Consider the following 18,673-nt stretch of genomic DNA (forward strand, 5'->3'; position numbering starts at 1 on the left):
CTTGTTAGCAGGAACACACGCACACAGAGCACAATGAAGAACACAACACACACTACTGTGTGACAAAAACACTGCTAAAAACACACACACTGCTACACTAACACACCCACATGCATACACTACAACACGGAATAACACACACTACAACAAACATACACTACTACCCGCACACAAACATACACTACAACACATACTTAAAACACAGAATGCAAGAAGACCCTACTACATATACACATTCACACACACACACACACACACACACACACACACACACACACACACACACACACACACACACACACACACACACTCTACAACAAACAACTACATGCACACAAACAACAACACTAACTCTACACCACTAACACAACCACACAAAAACACTACAACACACGCACACACACTCACACACACACACAGATTGTGTGATCTGCATCAGAGGTGTTACAACCAACTTTTATGATACAATAAATTGTTCATAAAAAAACTAATTCTACGTTTCTAAAAAAAAAATTCTGTTTGTAAAAATGACTTATATCTTTCTAAAAAAATATTATATTTAAAGAAAAATTATTATTTATTAAAAAAATGTTTCTAAAACCATGAATGATATGTTTAAAGAAAATTAATAATATATTACAAAAATGGATTATACGTAAAAAAAAAATATAGGTTGATAAAAATGAATTACGTTTATAAAAAAATCATTATAAAGATTAATTATGTTTGTATAAAAAAAAAATATATGTTTTAAATAAATTATGTTTTCAAATTGAATTATATGTTTATAAAAATAAATTCTAATGTATGTTAATAAAAATTAATCATATGTTTCTAAAAAGGGAATTATATATTTTTACAAAATTACTATGATTATAAAAAAATATTCTTTATAAAAAAGAATGATGTTTATGAAAACATGAATTTTATGTTTAAAGACAATTAATGATATTTAAAAAAAAATCGATTATACGTTTTAACAGAATTAATTATAGGTTAACAAAAATGAATTACATTTATAAAACATTATGTTTCTAAAAATGAATTATATTTTTATGAAAAAAAAAACATTTTCAAATGAATTATGTTTTTTAAATTTAATTATATGTTCATAAAATTAAATTATGTTTATAAAATATGAGTTATATATTTAAAAGAAAAATGAATTATTTTTATAGAAATAATTATATATTTTTTATGACATATGTTTCTAAGAAAAATAATACTATATTTACAAAAATACATTTATAAAAATAAATATGTTTATAAAAATGAAATATGTTCATAAAATATGAATTATGTTTAAAAGAAAATTAATTATGTTTATAAGAATAAATTATACGTTTTAAAAAAATGAATTCTACATTTTTCTTAAATGAAATATGTTTATAAAAATGAATGATATGTATAAAAAATATATAAAAAGTTATGGATCAGCTTTCCCTTCATTAACAAGACAAAACAATAACAACAACAACAGCACTGTACTCACTGCTACGCCAACATGCACTCACACAAATGTCCCTATGGTGCCCTTGCAAACTATCAGAAATCTCAAAATCCTTAACTTTAACAACCATATTGCTACAATACTAGTCATTTAAATGTGTGTTCCTTCTTAAAAAAGACAAGTGGTCTCCTCCTACGCTGTGAAATAAATCTGCTCTGGCATATTTTTCCAGAACAGTCCAGTCTCATCACAATAACAACTTGCTTTGGTTGTTTCATCCATACTTGTGAGCACCATTAATGTACTCCTCTCAAAGGGTTTTTCTTTTTACTTAATTCCACAGTTATTCCCTCCTTCCTTCCAAATGATCAAAAAGCGGAAAAAAACCCCAGAAAAGTTTAATGAAAACTATTAACTAATAACACAAAACATTAGAAATATCCATAAATTAGCCAGACAGTTTTATAAGCCGCAGAGTTCTAAGCGTAGGAAAAAAGTAGCGGCTTTTAGGCTGAAATTAACGAAATAATTTTGTGATATTTATCGTTATCGCTGGAGTTGTATCAAGGTATCAGGGGCGCCGCTGGGGTTTTTTGGGTCCCATGAAAATAATCTTTACAGGGCCCCCAACACATAATTTCATCATTATTAGGGGCCTCTCTGGGCCCCTAGAATCCGTCTCCTTTACCCCCCATTTTTGGCGCACCCTGGATGGTATCGATGGTGTTGTGCAGGAACCGTATGGTCCTCCCTGCTGTCCAATCTACTCCCGGCCGTCAGCGAGCCTGGTGAATTATAATCCTTCTGAGTAGATCTGCGACTTCATCACCAGTATGAGCGCGCTGGCAGGCGGGGGGGGGGGGGAATCCATATTCATACGACCTTGGCGGCGGGACGGGGGGAAAAAAAGGTAGAGCGGGCGCGGCGTGGAAAGTTTCCCCGAGCACGAGGTGTCGGGCGAGCGGGAGTCAGAGACGGCAGAGCAGAACGGAAGGAGGCGCTCCGTCAGCCAATCGGTAATGAGTTTGGAGCGTGGCCAGTCAGTCGTGACAGCGTGTTTTATGGGCCCGCTGACGAATGACAGGGAACGTCCCTGAAACAGCGCCGCTGACAAATAAATAAGGATGAAGAGGGACGAGCGCGGAGAGGAGATAAAGCAGCATGCAAATTGAGCAGAGAGCGTCTCGCGTGCGTCAAGGTCTTTTTTTTATTTTTATCAAAAACTAAACAAAGGATGTTTCAGGAAAAAAAAGAAAATTGAGTGGACAGTAAGACTCAACAATTATCACAAGTTAGAACTCCTTTTTGTACCCCCAAAACACACACACATACTGTATACACATACATATATATACACACACATATATATATTTACTGTGCATATATATATATGCACAGTAAATATATATATATTTGTGTATATATATATATACACACATATATATATATATGTGCGTATATATATACACACATATATATATATATTTGTGTATATATATATATATTTGTGTATATATACAAATACATACATACACATATACACGTATATACATATATAAATATACATATACACACACATATATACATACACACATATATATATACATATATATATATATATATACATATATACACACATACATATATACATACACACATACACACGCACACACACCAACATTAACACACTCTACAACAAACTACTACATGCACACAAACAACAACACTAACTCTACAACACAACAACACTAACTCTACAACACAACCACACAAAAACACTACAACACACGCGCGCGCACGCACGCACACACAAACACACAAACACACACACACACACACACACACACACACACACACACACACACACACACACACACACACACACCGTATTTCCTTGAATAGCCGCCGGGCATCTAATGTGCGCCTGCCTTGAATTACTGCCGGGTCAAACTCGCTCCCCAAATTTATTAGCGCATGCTTACTTTTACCGCCGGGTCAAATTCGTGATGTCACGAGTGACGCTTCCCCTGTCGTCATTTTGAAAATGGCGTAGGAGTTTTATTTTGCTATTACTATGTGTAAACCAGGGGTCTTGTTCCACAGCCATACAGATCACACTGATGGTTGTGATATAAAACAACTTTAACACTCTTACTAATATGCGCCACACTCTGTGAATCCACACCAAACAAGAACACCAAACACATTTCCGGAGAACATCGGCTCTGTAACACATTATAAACGAAACATAAGAATTACCCGGAATGCCATGCATCCATGACTCTTGGCTATATTATACACCCCGCTAGCACCAAACTTTGCCCCCCCACCCCCTCTCCGTGCGTCGGTTGAGGTGGGCGGGGTTGGGGTGGGGCGCGTGAATAATATAGCCAAGAGTCATGGATGCATGGCATTCTGGGTAATTCTTATGTTGCGTTTATAATGTGTTACAGAGCCGATGTTCTCCAGAAATGTGTGGGTTCACAGAGTGATATATATATATATATATCTGCTGGTTGAGAAATGTTGTTCTTAACAATTACGCTCTGGCATTTGTTGACAGAGTGGAGACCCTCGCCCCGTCCTTGTTTGTGAATGACTGAGCCTTTCAAGGAAACTGCTTTTATACACAATCATGGCACCCACCTGTTCCCAATTAGCCTGTTCACCTGTGGGATGTTCCAAATAAGTGTTTGATGAGCATTCCTCAACTTTCTCAATCTTTTTTGAAACATGTTGCAGGCATCAAATTCCAAATGAGCCAATATTTTCCAGCTCGGACGTTAAATATCTCGTCTTTGCAATATATTCAATTGAATATAAGTTGAAAAAGGATTTGCAAATCATTGTATTCAGTTTTTAATTACCATTTATACAACCTGACAACTTCACTGGTTTTGGGTTTTGTATAAAAGCTTTAATTTTTAGGTTCATACCAATCAAAATGGAATAAAATGCTATCATAAAATGTTGACCGATCATAAATTGAGTGATGTGTGGATTTTTTTTCAGCCTAGGCTTTGTGTAATGTTTGTCAACAATCAGTAGGGAACAAACATTGTTCATCTTTCAACACCCAGCATTTCTGGGTGTTGTTGATAAATGGCTATAAAACATCACACTGAACCGTTAGGGGGCAAAAAAAATGCTGTTTACTTTACTGCAATGGAGGATTATTGACTCAGGGGAGGGGGCGCGACATCGTTTGGACTGTTCCCGGAAAATCGTTGAAAGCAAACGATGATATCTATCTATACCTTTGGTGCGCCCTGTATCAAAACACTCACGTCTTTACAGTTCTCCTCCCGAGCCTCAAAGTGGTGATGATGAAAGCGTCTTTCAGGTTAAGTTTCCTTCCAGCGACACTTTGTTCACCCGCCCTTTGAAGCCCAGGAGCTTCCCTCGCTACGGAAGCGCTAAAGCCGGCCTGAGAGATGTGAGGCGTTTGTCGTCTTCTGCCCGCTAAATCCCTCCAACAGTCGCTGCTCCGAGTCAAGATCTAGGTGTGAAGCAACATTGGAAGGTGCTTAACGAGACACACGCGTGCTATTAAGGCATCGCTCTTAACCAATAAAGATAGTTCAGATACGTGAACAAAGTCATGCTTCAAACTATTAAGATCCTCCCTTTTAGGTTGGAAGAGCCCTCCAGATGCTTTAAATCTATAGTCGTTTAAAAATAATGAGGTGACGAGAACTGAAGTTTTGCCGAAAACCGATTGCACAAACACACACACATTTATATATATAAATAAATTATATATATATATATATAAATAAATTATATATATATATATATGTATATATATATGTACATACATACACCCATTTCCATATGAGTTGGGAAATTGTGTTAAATTTAAATATAAACAGAATACAATGATTTTCAAATCCTTTTCAACCCATATTCAATTGAATGCACTACAAATACAAGATATTTGATGTTTAAACTAATAAACTTTATGTTTTTTTGCAAATAATAATTAACTTAGAATTTCATGGCTGCAACACGCGCCAACGTAGTTGGAAAAGGGCATGTTCACCACTGTGTTACATCACCTTTTCTTTTAACAACACTCAAAAAACGTTTGGGAACTGAGGAAACTAATTGTTGAAGCTTTGAAAGTGGAATTCTTTACCGTTCTTGTTTGATGTACAGCTTAAGTTGTTCAACAGTCCGGGGTCTTGTTGTCATATTTTACGCTTCATAATGCGCCACACATTTTCGATGGGAGACATGTCTGGACTGCAGGCGGGCCAGAAAGGAACCCACACTCTATTACTACGAAGCCACGCTGTTGTAACAATTGGCTTGGCATTTTTTGCTGAAATAAGCAGGGGCGTCCATGATAACGTTGCTTGGATGACAACATATGTTGCTCCAAAACCTGTATGGACCTTTCAGCATTAATGGTGCATCCACAGATGTGTAAGTTACCCATGCCTTGGGCATTATTACACCCCCATACCATCACAGATGCTGGCTTTTCAACTTTGCGCCTATAAAAATCCGAATGGTTATTTTCCTCTTTGTTCCGGAGGACACCACGTCCACAGTTTCCCAATATAATTTGAAATGAGGACTCGTCAGAACACAGAACACTTTTCCACTTTGCATCAGTCCATCTTAGATGAGCTCGTGACCAGCCAAGCCGGCGGCGCTCCTTTGTGTTGTTGATAAATTTGTTTCGCTTTCCATAGTTGAGTTTTAACTTGCACTTACAGATGTAGCGACCAACTGTAGTTACTGACAGTGGCTTTATGAAGTGTTCCTGAGCCCATGTGGTGATATCCTATACACACTGATGTTGGTTTTTGATGCTGTACCACCTGAGGGATCAAAGGTCCGGAATATCATCGCTTACGTGCAGTGATTTCTCCAGGTTCTCTGAACCTTTTGATGATTTTACTGACCGTAGATGGTAAAATCCCTAAATTCCTGGCAATAGCTCGTTGAGAAATGTTGTTCTAAGACTGTCCGACAATTTGCTTACATAGTGGTGACTTTTGCCCCATCTCTGTTTGAATGACTTAGCATTTCATGGAAGCTGTTTTTATACCAAATCATGGCACCCACCTTTGTATTTGATGAGCATTCCTCAACTTTATCAGTATTTATTGCCACCTTTCCCAACGTCTTTGGCACGTGTTGCTGGCATCAAATTCTAAAGTTAATGATTATTGGCAACAAAAAAAAATGTTTATCAGTTTGACATCAAATATGTTGTCTTTGTAGCATATTCAACTGAATATGGGTTGAAAATGGGTTGAAAATGACTTTCGGCAATGCCCACATCTGAGGTCCTCTCCAAGGTTTCTCATAGTCAGCATTGTCACTGGCGTCCCACTGGATGTGAATTCTCCCTGCCCACTGGGTGTGAGTTTTCCTTGCCCTTTTGTGGGTTCTTCCGAGGATGTTGTAGTCGTAATGATTTGTGCAGTCCTTTGAGACATTTGTGATTTGGGGCTATATAAATAAACATTGATTGATTGATTGAAATTTCTCCCGATTTCCACTCGGACAACAATATCAACGGCGTGCTTTAAAGGTACTGCTTTTAGTGTCCTCTACAACCTGTTGGCATGTCCGCTTTTCCGCCATACAATCAGCGTGCCGGCCCAGTCATGTAATATATGCAGATTCTACACACACACAAGTGAATCCAAGGCATACTTGGTCAACAGTCATACAGGTCACGGTGAGCGTGGCCTTTTAAACAACTTTAACATTGTTACAAATATGCACCACACTGTGAACCCACACCAAACAAGAATGACAAACAAATTTCGCGAGAACATCCGCACTGTAACACAACATCAACACAACAGAACAAATACCCAGAACGCCTTGCAGCACTAACTGTTCCGGGACACTACAATATACACGCCCAATTTTGCATGTCACTATAAAGTTATATAAGCCTTGCTTGTTCAATATTCAATGCAAAACTTGTTTGGGTCCCTATTAAAAGGTGATGTTGTTCAACTTTGGCCCGCAGCTTTGTTCAGTTTAGAATTTTGGCCCACTTTGTATTTGAGTTTGACACCCCTGATTTAGATGATCCAGAGGAGTCTTGGGAGAAAGTTTGTGGACAGGTGAGACCAAAATGTACCTTTTTGGTCATAATTCCACTATGCGTGTTTGGAGGAAGAAGACCGATGCGTACCATCCCAAGAGCACCATCCCTACTGTGAAGCATGGGGGTGGTAGCATCATGCTTTGGGGGTGTTTTTCTGCTCATGGGACCGGACGACGGTACTGAATTAAGGAGAGGAGGACTGCTATTGTGAGATTTTGGCCCAAAACCTCCTTCCCTCAGTCAGATCATTGAAGATGAGTCGTGGCTGGATCTTCCAACATGACTATGACCCAAAGCACACAGCCAGGGAAAACCAAGAAGTGGCTTCCTAAGAACCATATCAAGGTTCTGGAGTGGACTAGCCAGACTCCAGACCTAGATCCAATTGGAGGGGTCTGAAAGTCTGATACTCAGCGACAGCCCGGAAACCTGACTGATCTAGAGAAGATCTGTGTGGAGGAGTGGGACAAAATCCCGCCTGGAGTCCGTCCAAACCTGGTGAAGAACTACAGGTATTTTCAGCTTCATCACACGAATAAATTGTTAAAAAAACCCATAGATTGTGATTTTTGGATTGTTCTTTTTAGGTTGTCTCTCACACAGTGGACATGAACCTACCATGAACAATTCAGACCCCTCCATGATTTCTGAGTGAGAGAACTTGCAAAAAAGCAGGGTGTTCAAATACTTATTTTCTTCAACGATATATATACAAAACCTATTCCTAAAATTACCAAATTATTTCAATTTTTAGGAGAGAAAGGAAGCTAATGTAGCCACAGTCCTGCAGAGACTTCACAGCAGACGACACTTGAGGGAATTTCATGTTTTTCTAATAAATCCCAGGCGAACAATTTCTGGCAAACAATAAAAGGCGTCAAAAATGACCCCGGCTAGAAGAGGAAGGTGTTCCTCCCGAAAAAAAAATATATATGAAAGGGTCCGCGCTCGGAGCCCCTGGAGTCTAGTGGCGCTGGGCGCAGGCGAACCTCTGTGATGTGCAGTGGTGCGCGGCATCACATCTGCACGCTTTGCTGCGTGAAACAATGCCTCCAAAGTGAGCCTGACAACTTCCACCAAGGCGTGTTTCCCGCCGAGATCAGCTGGGGACCAAATATTTGTAATCAAGCGTTTTCTTGAGTAAAACACGTCAACTCTTCTAATTGTGGGAAGCATTTTCTACACCACAATGCATGCATTCATTCAAGTTCTTCTCCAGATTGTGGCACGCTCTGCCTTCCACATTTTTCACCCGATTCAAACTATTCCAACTTCCAACTGTTCAGCCTATTCGGGAATCGCTGGCTTTACCTCAACAAATTCCCTAAATTCCCAGAATTACAGGTTTTTACGGGTCTTTTTTCCGATTTAAAATAAATTGGCCATTTTTCAAACTCTAACCACTTCCACATTTTTCAACCTTTTCAATAATTTCCACCTTCAACACATTCCAATCATCCTGGACATTCAAACTATTATTTTTCCAAGTTAAAAAAAAAAAAATCCAGGAATTCCCATTTTTGTAAACCCTATTTTCACCCTGATTTTCCACATTTTTCAACCCACCTAAATGGTAAATGGGTTGTACTGGTATAGCGCTTTTCTACCTTAAAGGTACTCAAAGCGCATTGACACTATTTCCACCGTCAAAACATTCCTCTTAAAGAGGACAAAAACCAAAAACCGAAGTTGTTTCCTGAACTGGAAAAAAATCCCAGTTTTCCCGAAATTTCGTAATACCATTTCTCAATTCAACATGTTACGACTTCAACATTTTTCGACCGATTTGAACAATTCCAACACCAACTATTTCAACTCATTCAGACCATTCAAGTGTTTTACCATTTTCGAGAAAACTCCCGCTATTCCTAAAATTCCATAATTTTCCGAAAATTCCCAGATTTCCCAGAATTTAATTTTTCCCATCTAAAATTAATCGGCCATATTTCAAACTTTCACCATTTCCACATTTTTCAACCTTTTCAAACCATTCCACCTTCAACACATTCCACTCATGCAGGACTTTCAAACTGTCGTTTTTCCAAGTCCCCCCCAAAAAATTCAGGAATTCCCAGTTTTCTAAACCTTATTTTCACCCCGTATTTCACACATTTTTCAACCCACCTAAATGGTAAATTGGTTAGACTTGTATATCGCTTTCCTATCTTAAAGGTACTCAATGAGCTTTGACACTGTTTCCACCTTCAAAACGTTCCTCTTAACGAGGACAAAAACAAAAAACAAGGTTGTTTTGTGAACTGGAAAAAAATTCCTGGATTTCCCCAAATTCCTTAATACCATTTCTCAATTCAACATGTTAGTACCTCAACATTTCTCGACCGATTTGAAAAATTCCAACACCAACCATTTCAAGTCATTCAGACCATTCAAGTGTTTTACCATTTTTTACAAAATTCCCACTTTTCCTGAAATTCCCAAATTTTGGGGAAATTCCCATTGATGTCAATGGAAATTTAAAAGTTCCACAACTCCCACATTTTTCATCTGATTCAAACTGTTCCAACTTCCAACTGTTCAGCCTATTCAGGAATCGCGGGCTTATCGTTGACATTCTAAAAAATCCCAGATTTACATTTTTCTCATTTTAAAATGAATTGGCCATTTTTCAAACTTTCACCATTTCCACATTTTTCAACCTATTCAAACACATTCCACCTTCAACACACCAACTATTTCAACTCATTCGGACCATTCAAGTGTTTTACCATTTTTAAGAAAATTCCCGCCTTTCCTGAAATTCCCAAATTTTTGCGAAATTCCAATTGATGTCAATGGGAATTTCAAAGTTCCACAACTCTCACATTTTTCAACTGATTCAAACTTTTCCCCCTTTCCAACTGTTCAGCCTATTGGGGAATCAACAGCTATTCCAAAAATTCAATTTTCCCATTTTAAAATGAATTGGCCATTTTTCAAACTTCCACCGTTTTCACGTTTCAACCTTTTCAAACCATTCCACCTTCAACAAATTCCACTCATCCTGGACATTCAAACTATAATTTTTTCAAGTCCCCCCAAAAAATCCAGGAATTCCCATTTTTCTAAACCCTATTTTCACCCCGTTTTTCCCACATTTTTTAACCCACTTAAATGGTGAATGGGTTATACTTGTATAGCGTTTTTCTACCTTAAAGGGACTCAATGAGCTTTGACACTATTTCCACCGTCAAAACATTCCTCTTAACGAGGTCAAAAACACAACAAAATTGTTTTCTGAACTGGAAAAAAATTACCGGTTTTCCTGAAATTCCGTATCACCATGTCTCAATTCAACATGTTACGACTTCAACATATCTTGACTGATTTGAAAAATTCCAACACCAACCATTTCAAATCATTCAGACCATTCAAGTGTTTTACAATTTTCGAGAATATTCCTGCCTTTCCTGAAATTCACAAATTTTGGGGAAATTCCCATTGATTTCAATGGGAATTTCAAAGTTCTACAACTCCCACATTTTTCATCTGATTCAAACTGTCCCAACTTCCAACTGTTCAGCCTATTCAGGAATCGCAGGCTTTCCATTGACACATTCCAAAAATTCCCAAAATTCAAATTTTCCCATTTCAAAATGAATTGGCCATTTTTAAAACTTTCACCATTTCCACTTTTTTCAACCTTTTCAAACCATTCCACCTTCAACACATTCTACTCATCCTGGACATTCAAACTATCATTTTTCCAAGTTAAAAAAAAAAAAAAATCCAGGAATTCCCATTTTTGTAAACTATATTTTCACCCCGATTTTCACACATTATTCAACCCACCTAAATGGTAAATGGGTTATACTTGTATAGCGCTTTTCTACCTTAAAGGTACTCAATGAGCGCTGACACTATTTCCACCGTGAAAACATTCCTCTTAACGAGGACAAAAACAAGAATCAAAGTTGTTTTCTGAACTGGAAAAAATTCCCGGTTTTCCCAAAATTTTCCCACAATTTCTCAATTCAACATGTAACTACCTCAACATTTCTCGACTGATTTGAACAATTCCAACACCAACCATTTCAACTCATTCAGACCATTCAAGTGTTTTACCATTTTTGAGAAAATTCCCGCTTTTCCTGAAATTCCCATTGATTTTAATGGGACATTCTTCAAAGTTCCACAACTCCCACATTTTTTGTCTGATTCAAACTGTCCCAACTTCCAACTGTTCAGCCTATTGGGGAATCAACGGCTTTCCATTGACACATTCCCAAATTTTCATTTTTCTAATTTTAAAATGAATTGGCCATTTTTTAAACTTCCACCATTTCCACATTTTTCAACCTTTTCAAACAATTCCACCGTCAACACATTCCATTCATCCTGGACATTCAAACTATCATTTTTCCAAGTCAAAAAAAAAAAATCCAGGAATTCCCATTTTTCGAAACCCTATTTTCACCCTGTTTTTCCCACATTTTTCAACTCACTTAAATGGTAATTTGGTTATACTTGTATAGCGCTTTTCTACCTTCAAGGGACTCAATGAGCTTTGACACTATTTCCACCGTCAAAACATTCCTCTTAACAAGGACAAAAACAAGAAACAAAGTTGTTTTCTGAACTGGAAAAAATTCCTGGTTTTAACCAAAATTCCGTAATACCATTTCTCAATTGAACATGTTACTACCTCAACATTTCTCGAACAATTTGAAAAAATCCAACACCAACCATCTCAACTCATTCAGACCTTTTTTGACAAAATTCCCACCTTTCTTGAAATTCCCACGTTCGGGAAATTCCCATTGAAATCAATGGGACATTCTTCAGAAAAATATTTCAATGGGAATTTCAAAGTTCCACAACTCCCACATTTTTCATCTGATTCAAACTGTTCCAACTTCCAACCGTTCAGCCTATTCAGGAATCGCAGGCTTCCCATTGACACATTCCAAAGATTCCCAAAATTCAATTGTTCCCATTTCAAAATGAATTGGCCATTTTTCAAACTTCCACCATTTCCACATTTTTCAACCTTTTCAAACCATTCCACCTTCAACACATTCCACTCAACCTGGACAATCCATCTATAATTTTTCCAAGTTAAAAATAATTTCAGGAATTCCCAGTTTTCTAAACCCTATTTTCACCCCTTTTTCCCCACATTTTTCAACCCACTTTAATGGTAAATGGGTTATACTTGTATAGCGCTTTTCTACCTTCAAGGTACTCAAAGCGCTTTGACACTATTTCCACTGTGAAAACATTCCTCTTAACGAGGACAAAAACAAAGTTGTTTTCTGGACTGGAAAAAATTCCCGGTTTTCCCAAAATTCCATAATACCATTCCTCAGTTTAACATGTTACTACTTTAACATTTCTAGACCTATTTGAAAAATTCCAACACCAACCATTTCAACTCATTCAGACCATTCAAGTGTTTTACCATTTTTGAGAATATTCCTGCTTTTCCTGAAATTCCCACATTTTTGGGAAATTCCCATTGAATTCAATAGGGATTTCAAAGTTCCACAACTCCCACATTTTCAACTGATTCAAACCGTTCCAACTTCCAACTGTTCAACCTATTCAGGAATCACAGGCTTTCTGTTGACACATTCCCAAAATTAAAATTTCCCCATCTAAAATTAATTGGCCATTTTTCAAACTTCCACCATTTCCACATTTTCAACCTATTCAAACACATTCCACCTTCAACACATTTCACTCATCCTGGACATTCAAACTATCATTTTTCCAAGTCAAAAAAAAAAATCCAGGAATTCCTATTTTTCGAAACCCTATTTTCACACATTTTTAACCCACTTAAATGGTAAATGGGTTATACTTGTATAGCGCTTTTCTACCTTAAAGGTACTCAAAGCGCGTTGACACTATTTCCACCGTCAAAACATTCCTCTTAACAAGGACAAAAACAAAAAAACAAAGTTGTTTTCTGAACTGGAAAAAATTCCCGGTTTTCCCAAAATTCCGTAATTCCATTTCTCAATTCAACATGTTATTACTTCAACATTTCTCGACTGATTTGAAAAATTCAAACACCAACAATTTCAACTCATTCAGACCTTTTTTGACAAAATTCCCACCTTTCTTGAAATTCCCACATGTTTGGGAAATTCCCATTGAAATCAATGGGACATTCTTCAGAAAAATATTTCAATGGGAATTTCAAAGTTCCACAACTCCCACATTTTTCATCTGATTTAAACAGTTCCAACTTCCAACTGTTCAGCCTATTCAGGAATCGCAGGCTTCCCATTGACACATTCCAAAGATTCCCAAAATTCCATTTTTCCCATTTCAAAATGAATTGGCCATTTTTCAAACTTCCACCATTTCCACATTTTTCAACCTTATCAAACCATCCCACCTTCAACACATTCCACTCAACCTGGACAATCCATCTATCATTTTTCCAAGTTGAAAATAATTTCAGGAATTCCCAGTTTTCTAAACCCTATTTTCACCCCTTTTTCCCCACATTTTTCAACCCACTTTAATGGTAAATGGGTTATACTTGTATAGCGCTTTTCTACCTTCAGGGTACTCAAAGCGCTTTGACACTATTTCCACCGTCAAAACATTCCTCTTAACGAGGACAAAAACAAAGTTGTTTTCTGGACTGGAAAAAATTCCCGGTTTTCCCAAAATTCCATAATACCATTTCTCAGTTTAACATGTTACTACTTCAACATTTCTAGACCTATTTGAAAAATTCCAACACCAACCATTTCAACTCATTCAGACCACTCACGTGTTTTACCATTTTTGAGAATATTCCTGCTTTTCCTGAAATTCCCACATTTTTGGGAAATTCCCATTGAATTCAATAGGGATTTCAAAGTTCCACAACTCCCACATTTTCAACTGATTCAAACCGTTCCAACTTCCAACTGTTCAACCTATTCAGGAATCACAGGCTTTCTGTTGACACATTCCCAAAATTAAAATTTCCCCATCTAAAATGAATTGGCCATTTTTCAAACTTCCACCATTTCCACATTTTCAACCTATTCAAACACATTCCACCTTCAACACATTTCACTCATCCTGGACATTCAAACTATCATTTTTCCAAGTCAAAAAAAAAAATCCAGGAATTCCCATTTTTCGAAACCCTATTTTCACACATTTTTAACCCACTTAAATGGTAAATGGGTTATACTTGTATAGCGCTTTTCTACCTTAAAGGTACTCAAAGCGCGTTGACACTATTTACACTGTCAAAACATTCCTCTTAACAAGGACGAAAACAAAAAACAAAGATGTTTTCTGAACTGGAAAAAATTCCCGGTTTTCCCAAAATGCTATAATTCCATTTCTCAATTCAACATGTTACTACCTCAACATTTCTCGACTGATTTGAAAAATTCCAACACCAACTATTTCAACTCATTCATACCTTTATTGACAAAATTCCCACCTTTCTTGAAATTCCCACGTTCGGGAAATTCCCATTGAAATCAATGGGACATTCTTCAGAAAAATATTTCAATGGGAATTTCAAAGTTCCACAACTCCCGCGTTTTTTATCTGATTCAAACTGTTCCAACTGTTCAGCTTAGTGGGGAATCGCGGGCTTTCTATTGACAACATCCAAAAATTCCCAGATTTCCCAAAAGTCAATTTTTCCCATTTAAAATGAATTGGCCATTTTTCAAACTTCCACCTTTTCAAACCATTCCACCGTCAAAACATTCCTCTTAATGAGGACAAAAAATGAAGTTGTTTTGTTAAACTAAATATTTGCTCACATTTTCACTCTATCACAAAAAAAACAAGAGTTGTAGGAATGATTGGAAGCTCAAAACAGCAGGGACATGATGTTCTTTACAAGTGTATGCAGACTTTTGATGCACGGTAAGGATTGTGATGCGGACAAAGCCTCCACAGCGTCCCTAAAGTGAAATGACATCCTCCCTCCCGACGAAGGATGTCTCCTATAGAGGACGTTGTGCCTGTCTGCCGGCGTGTTTAGTGCCAGATGAGCGCTGGCGTTTGACAGATCTCAACACGCCAGGCCGGTGCTGCCAAACACACTTACGCATTCCAAACGGCCCGCAGTCATGCTCTATATTTCATTGAAGTTGAATATTTCAAAAGATCAGCCCACTCAAAACCCTATAAAATCTATCGTTGTGGGGCCCCGTGTCCTAAAAATAAAATGGCATCTGCCATATCGCATTACAGACGGCCACGTCGGGCCCCGTCTCCTCCTCGCCGCTCTTCCCGCTTTCTGACAAAAGCCATCTGCTAAGCAGCCTGTCTCCATCCGTGCAGACTTTGCACTTCCTGTCAAACTACTTTCTTCCCTTTTCCCTCTCCTTTGTTTCCTCCTTGCTTCCTGCTTGTAAACACCACGTTTTTATTAATGGAACAGTTAGTTAACAATCTGCAAAGGAGACCACCGCGAGGTGCAAGAAGCTCCTTTATTTCAGACTAACTACCTTTTAGTTGTGTCTATTCATTTCACACGTGGGGATTATTTTTACTCTTTCTGATTACATTGTTTTTAAAGTGATTAACTCGTATTTAGTGAAACAAAAATACATGTAAAACTGCATCAATATACTGCATGTATGTGAGATTGTGTATATAAATGTGCAGTAAGTATGATAGATTTTGTACGTTTATATATATAAATATATATATGCAATATATGTATGTATCAATCAATCAATCAATGTTTACTTATATAGCTCTAAATCACTAGTGTCTCAAAGGGCTGCACAAACCGACATCCTAGGTAGGCCCACATAAGGGCAAGGAAAGGAAAACTCACCCCCAAGTGAGAGATGATAGTTTTTTTTCTCACGTTTAATTTTCATGAAGAGGCCAAAATGTAACTTTTGCATGAAAAGGCCTTTTCACATTTATATTAGTCATTTTCAAATTAGTAATTTTTTGGTGGTTCGGCAAAGAATCCCTTACTTAAATATTCAAACACAGTGTTACTGTTCAAACCATGTGTAATGTTACAGTGGCTGAAATATTAAATACACTTGTGAAATAAAACCTCTGTCTTGTTTTTATGAATATTTGGGCCTACTAAGCTACTTTATTTTAATGTTGGTATATGTAAGATGTTGTATATCAGGGTTTCCCACACATTCATTTATTTGTGGCCGGCCCTCACGAAAGAATTACGGCCGCCACAAATAAAAAATAAATAAAAAATAATATATATATATATATATTTTTTTTTTTTTCGGCTTCTGACTCGCTCGACCGCTCATAAAAGTAATGGGACTCTGTCTGTGAATGAAGCTTGTAATTAAATATATAAATATGTAAATACATATGTACATAAAGTGTTGTAATTATATTCCAACTCCGCCGCTGCTGCCTCGTCCTCACCCCCCCGCTGCCCGACCACACCACCAGAAATAGATGCCTGACCTGTGGGAAACAATGTATATACAATACATGTAAGATTTTGTATATATATGTATGAGAGATTTTGTAAATATATGTGTATATATGTACAGTATGTGTATATATAAATAAATAAATAAATGGGTTGTACTTGTATAGCGCTTTTCTACCTTCAAGGTACTCAAAGCGCTTTGACACTACTTCCACATTTACCCATTCACACACCGATGGGGGGAGCTGCCATGCAAGGCGCTAACCAGCACCCATCAGGAGCAAGCGTGAAGTGTCTTGCTCAGGACACAACGGACGTGACGACGTTGGTACTAGGTGGGATTTGAACCAGGGACCCTCGGGTTGCGCACGGCCACTCTCCCACTGCGCCACGCCGTCCCATGGAGTGTAGATGTTGAAATCTCTGAATTTCTTGCACTTTTAAACTGTTTGACTATTTGCTCACGCAGTTGTGGACAAAGGGGTGTACCTCGCCCCATAATTTCTTTTGAAAGACTGAGCATTTTTTGGGAAGCTGTTTTTTTTTACCCAATCATGGCACCCACCTGTTCCCAATTAGCCTGCACATCTGTGTGATGTTCCAAATAAGTGTTTGATGAGCATTCCTCAACTTTATCAGTATTTATTGCCACTTTTCCCAACTTCTTTGTCATGTGTTGCTGGCATCAAATTCCAAAGTTAATAATTATTTGCAACAAAAAAAAAGTTTGGTTTGACCATCAAATATGTTGTCCTTGAAGCACATTCAACTGAACATGTGTTGAAAATGACCCGCAAATCACCGTATTCCGTTCACACCTACATCCAACACAATTTCCCAACTCACATGGAAACAGGGCCTGCAGTTGCATAAAAATACAGATAGAGACAAAGTTGTACTCACGTATGTACATTATGATTTGATACATACAAATGTGCAGTATATGTGTATATATGTATGTGAAATGTTGTATGTATATATATATATATATATATATATATATATATATATATATATATATATACTGTATATATATATAAATATATATATATATATATATATAAATATATATATATATATAAATATATATATATGTGCATATATGTATGTAAGATTTTTTATATACAGTACATGTGAGATTTTGTACTTACATGTATGTGGGATTGTGTATATATATGTGTCTATACAGTATATATGTATGTGAGATTATGTAAATATGTGTGTATATATGTATGTAAGATTTTGTTTATACATTATATGTATGTGATATTTTGTATATACATGTACTTGAGATTGTGTATACATATATGTGTGTATATATATGTGTGTGTATATATATATATATATATATATATATATATATATATATATATATATACGTGTGTATATATATATATATATGTATGTATGTATGTATGTATGTGTTGATTGGATTATCCAGAGAATAGTGCTCGATACCGTGGTAGAGCGCAATATGTATGTGTGGGAAAAATCACAAGACTACTTCATCTCTACAGAACTGTTTCATAAGGGGTTCGCTCAATCATCAAAATTCTCCTGATGATTGAGGGAACCCCTCATGAAACAGTTCTGTAGAGATGAAGAAGTCTTGTGTTTTTTCCCACACATACATACATACATATATATATATATATATATATATTGGTATATATATGTATATATATATATATATATATATTGGTATATATATATATATATATATATATATATATATATATATATATATATATATATATATACACACACAAACCCAATTTCCATATGAGTTGGGAAATTGTGTTAG

The 18,673-nt window shown here is 36.8% G+C and overlaps 1 protein-coding gene across 1 annotated transcript in view; it reads right to left on the reverse strand.

The window, feature by feature from the left end:
• LOC133542850 (protein diaphanous homolog 3-like) overlaps window positions 1–18,673 on the reverse strand; it is a 359,695-nt gene that overhangs the window by 3,039 nt on the left and 337,983 nt on the right. The window lies entirely within an intron of this gene.

Source organism: Nerophis ophidion, linkage group LG25 (assembly GCF_033978795.1).
Source record: "Nerophis ophidion isolate RoL-2023_Sa linkage group LG25, RoL_Noph_v1.0, whole genome shotgun sequence".
Classification (NCBI taxonomy): Eukaryota; Metazoa; Chordata; class Actinopteri; order Syngnathiformes; family Syngnathidae; genus Nerophis; species Nerophis ophidion.